Source organism: Myotis davidii, unplaced genomic scaffold, assembly GCF_000327345.1.
Source record: "Myotis davidii unplaced genomic scaffold, ASM32734v1 scaffold88, whole genome shotgun sequence".
Classification (NCBI taxonomy): domain Eukaryota; kingdom Metazoa; phylum Chordata; class Mammalia; order Chiroptera; family Vespertilionidae; genus Myotis; species Myotis davidii.
This window is the reverse complement of record NW_006300377.1, coordinates 4,957,700-4,962,540: the sequence shown is the minus strand read 5'-3', so window position 1 is coordinate 4,962,540 and position 4,841 is coordinate 4,957,700. Positions and strand designations below refer to the sequence as shown.

General features: G+C 42.0%; 1 protein-coding gene across 2 annotated transcripts in view; it reads right to left on the bottom strand.

The window, feature by feature from the left end:
• The window catches only part of PHC2 (polyhomeotic homolog 2), a 79,965-nt gene extending 75,152 nt beyond the window's left edge, over window positions 1–4,813 (bottom strand). Inside the window, exon 1 of one of the 2 annotated variants that reach the window (XM_006777346.2) lies at window positions 4,634–4,813. The gene's annotated coding sequence lies outside the window, so the exon portion shown is untranslated. The remainder of the gene's footprint in view (window positions 1–4,633) is intronic. The other variant, XM_015572847.1, reaches the window with a different exon arrangement.
• Between the last annotated feature and the right edge of the window lie 28 nt (window positions 4,814–4,841).

The window sequence follows — 4,841 nt, the reverse complement described above, 5'->3', positions numbered from 1 at the left end:
TTCAGTTTCAGTAGGTTGAAAATGGTCTCCGTAGCTTCCCATAAGCAAATGGGAATATATGACTACAAAAGGAATAAAAATGAACTCATTTCTTATTTAAATTGGGAATAACAGATCAGGCCTGTAACTCTATCAATAATACTCTCAAGATATGATGGATGTGTTTCTGGAAGTCATTCTGGGTAAATAATTCCTTGCCCCAGCCCAGCTGGCATGATTCAGTAGTTGAGCTGTGACTTATGAACCAGGGGACATGGTTCAATTCCCAGTCAGGGCACATGCCCAGGGTTGCAGGCTCAATCCTCAGTGTGGGAAATATAGGAGGTAGCCAATCAATGATTCTCTCGCATCACTGATGTTTCTATGTCTCTCTCCTTCTCCCTTCCTCTCTGAAATCAATAAAGATATTTTAAAAAATAATAATTCCTTACCTCTTTATTCTCTTCATACTGGCTATCTACTTGATCTTCAAATTATCCCTCTTTTGCCCTTTATACCAGGAGTCCAAAATGAGAGGACTACAGGAAAATGTAACTGTGTACCATGACACAGCAAGGACATAAAGCTATGCAACCAAAACAAAGGATACAGTACTTTCCCAGCTTCAGGAGGCAATACTGATACATTTAGGCAGAACCAGTTTCATATTTGTGGGGACCAGTGCAAAATAAAAATACAGATCCCTTATTAAAAAATTATTCAGAATATCAAGACAGCAACAATGGAGCATTAAACCAAGTATGGGGCCCTCATATACGCAGGGCTCTGGAGATTGAACAGGTCACATGGCCCTGACGCTGGTCCTGTTCTAGGGACAGTATAGCATGGTCCTTTAGAAGAGCTTTAGAATCAACACTGGAGCTAAATCCCATCTTTGCCGCTCATTAATCATGTGATTTTGGGCAATTTACTTGGTCTCTCCATGCTTCTAAGAGGTTGTATGATTGTAATCCAGTATTGTGAGGATTAAGTGGGATAATGAATAGATGTATAGAAAGTGTTTAGCACAAGGTTAGCAATAAATGGAAGCTGTACTATTATTGTTCAATGAAATGCACAGATAATTATCAAAGCAGTACGTTTAAGAACTGAATTGCTGAACTGCTACTCAGGATATGAAAGAATGAGAATGCTATTTTAGGATAATTAAAATAATGAAGCAGGCAGGGAAGATCAAATCTTCCACCTTCTCTAACCACTTCCCTATTTCTCTTTTTCCTTTTATTGTCAAACATACAAAGGGTGACCTACATGCTATCTTCATTTCTTATCAGCATCTCCTGCCACAATCCTCTTTAATCAGGAGTTCAGTATCTCCACTGCCATCCCCTGCTGAATTTAAACTATTCTTTTCAAAAAGTTACAATGACTCCCTGTTTACTAAATATGATTAACCTCTCCCACTTTTTCTGTACAGTTTCATACTGCTGACCAATTCCTCCAGCTTGAAACCCTTTCTTTTTTGATTGCAGAGGTACTACACCTTCATGGCTAACAGCATGTCTAATCAGGTACCCAAAAGGTCATGAAGAGAATGCATTTGTTGGGTGAATAAATTAGATTATTCTTTTGCTTCTCAGAGTCCTTATTTTCTATTATACTGACCCCATTCCTCCTTCCTACCTGGCTAAATAAATGTGGGAAATCTCCAAACTTCAGCCCGTGGTCCCCTATACAATCGGTTCTATTTCTATACCACTGTTGAACTAAGCTAATCATATGGCTTCAATGATCACCTTCTGAATATAAGACGCCCTGACTTCTCTCCTTTGAACACTAGCCCCCACTTCCAAATACTTATGGGATGTGTCCACCTACAATTTCCTGTGTCACCTCAAGATATCTAGCACTTACTCCTCCACTTCTCCCCCAAACTGGCTTTCCTTTCTGTCTGTCCTATTTCTGTTAATCTTGTCACCCGTGTTCAAGGCTATATTTGATTCTTCCTTATTTGTTGTCCTCCATAACCAGTTAGTTACACTTCCTTTATAATACTTGTTGAACCCATCCCTTTTTATTTTCACAGACGTCACCCTAATTCAATTCCATATCCCCTCATGCCAGGCTATTTTAATAACTAACTGATTGTACAGTTCTCTTTCTATCCCTACTAAAGTTTATTCTCCACACTGTTGAGAATCTTCTTAAAATACTACTTCCATGACCTCACATTTCCCTAACCAATCATCTTTAGACTTCCCATCATACAGGATAAAGTCCTAACTCTTTAGTTTGGCACCAATGCCTATTAAAATCTGGCTTCAACCAACCCTTCCAATCCTACAATTCTACTTAAACCTTCTGATCTTGTCAGATTGGTCAGTCGGATCAATTGGCCTCTGAAAACTTTCTTCCACATTCCAGCCCTATGTTTTATGAATGTTATTTTCCCTGTCTGAAATCCCATCCACATTCATTCTCTTTATATAACAAAATTCACCATGTTGGTGGAAAAAGCCTTCCTTGATAATCAGAGACCATAATGACCTTTCTCTTTTTACAACTCCTATAATACCACAGTTAGCACTTTGAAAATTTACTTCATTTCTGCTTTACCTGTGTGATTTCATTCACTCTTCACAACTATATGAAAGGTAGGTAACATTAGTACATATGAAAAAATGAAGTCCAATAACTTGCCCAAGTCACATAGCAGGTAACTGGTAGAAATGGGAACTGAATCCTCATTTAGCTCTGTCATTTTCCTGTCTCTTCCAGAGCACGGATACGGCACAGTATTTGCACACAAGCAGGAACTTGGTAAATAAGTTGATTGAGAAGACAGTTTAAATAGCAACGCTGGTGACAGAATTGACCATCTTAACAGTGCACATTAGGTGTTACTGCCCCAAGGTCACCTTCTTTACACAGCTTGATCTGTAGTATAGTTCAAGACAGAGATTTGCCAAAAATTCACCACAATCCATTCTAAAAATAAATTTTGGTTTGAGCAAAGCTAAAAAAGTCCTTGATCTGATTCAAACAGGTGAGTTTGGGGGATGAGGTCCACTTTACTACCTCTGGATCCATCCATGTTGTTTGTAAATGATCAGAAAGTAAAAACAGGCCGGCTAGTTGATGGCTTAGAGGGTAAAATGGACCACTTATAGTTCTAGAGGTGGACACTAAGGCAGCAGAACAGGATTTTCTTGGCTCAGATGGCGAAAGACCTCAGTAAAACAAGCTCAATGAAAGTGAATCATGGGTGGAAACAGATCAGAAGTGGGTAACAGTAAGGAGGGAGAGAGAACAGAAGAGAGAAGTACTGAAAATACTCCTAGAGATGGTGCTGTCCTTTTCCACACAGTTGCCGGAAGCTGCCCTGCCCTGCACGGCTGGTGCCATGTAACAGCAGGCTCTATCATTTCTGCCTGGTTCCTGGTGTCAGTTCTCAGCTGCTTGCCCTGACCCACACCACAGTCCAGACCTTCTCTTGCCTCAGATTCTTTTAGCTTCTGATCTAATCACTCATTTCCCCGGGTCTCACAATTTGACCAAATGCAGATTTCACATTCAGCACTGCCTCCCTGGTCATGACCTTTACTTTCCTCTTACTGTATGAGTTAGACTGCCCTCCCAGATGATGCCTGTAATGCCACACATGCTGCCCAGTTCTCAAGCGCTCTTCCTTGGAGCTAATGCACACTGTTCCTTGCCCATGCCCATGTGTTGGCTCCTTGGGAAGATAGGAGTGACAAGTTGGATCAGGAGTGAGGCTCAGAAAAACTGATGAGGGGGAAGAGCAATAAGAAGGAAAACTGTGACGGGAATTAGAAATTCTAGGTTACTTTTGGAAAGTTACTTTATCAAGAAAGGAAAAGGGCCGTGGCTGCAATCTAATATCACTGCCTAGAGATACCACACTTTTTAAGCCTCTGAAAGGCAAACTCCTATTCATCCTGCAAGACCTTGCTTAATCGTGTTCTTCTCTGGAAAGCCTTCCTGGACCCTCTCTGACAGCTACGTGTTCCTTCCTCTCTGCTCCCACAGCTCTTCACACACACACATCTATTCTGCTGTCATTACTTTTGCAGTCATTTTACTTGTCTCTCCCACGATTTCTTTGAAGACAAGGACCGATTATCTTGTTCATCTTTGCATCCCCAAGCCATAGAGTGCCTGGCATTTACGTAGTGGTGGTTGTGTGATCACAGAGCGACATGAAAGTGCAATTTGCACTTCACCTGCAAAAATCAAATTGGTTCCTGGTCCTTTTCATGTGTGACTACGTTTTTCCTTGATTTAGAAGAAATGGCTTCAGACTCAGAGAAAACTCTATTGATATCGCTGGCACATTAGCCAGGTTTTCATCTGCACTTGTGATAGAAACATCCCCCCTCCCTCCACACACACACCCACACTTCGAAGAGGCTCTCAGAGCAAGCTTAGTATTAGTGGTAAACTGCTATTCCACCATCTCTAGTGCAGAGAAAGCGACATGACACTGGGCGCCTAAAGCTGCCACCAGGCTCCGTGAGCTGGTGATGGTGGTGGCAGCCGTGGTGGGCAGAGGGGGCATAATTAAAAGAACACACTTCCGTAGCAGACCTAAGAGGAAAGCGAGGGAGGAAGGTGAATTTAAACCTTCCTTTATTTAAAAAACAAAACAAAAAAACAACTGTTAGAAACTCACGCAAAACAGATGCTTCCTCTGGACATGACAGCCCCGATCCAAGTGTTCAGCAGTGACTTTCCCCCATGAGTGTCAGGTCCGCACCCAGCACGGAACAGAGGCCAGAGCCTTTGGGGGGCATATTGCTCCCCAAACCTGGCACACCCCGGGGCCTGCTTCTCCTTCAGGGGACTGTCCTCTCCTTCCAGCAACGACAAAAGTTCCCTGG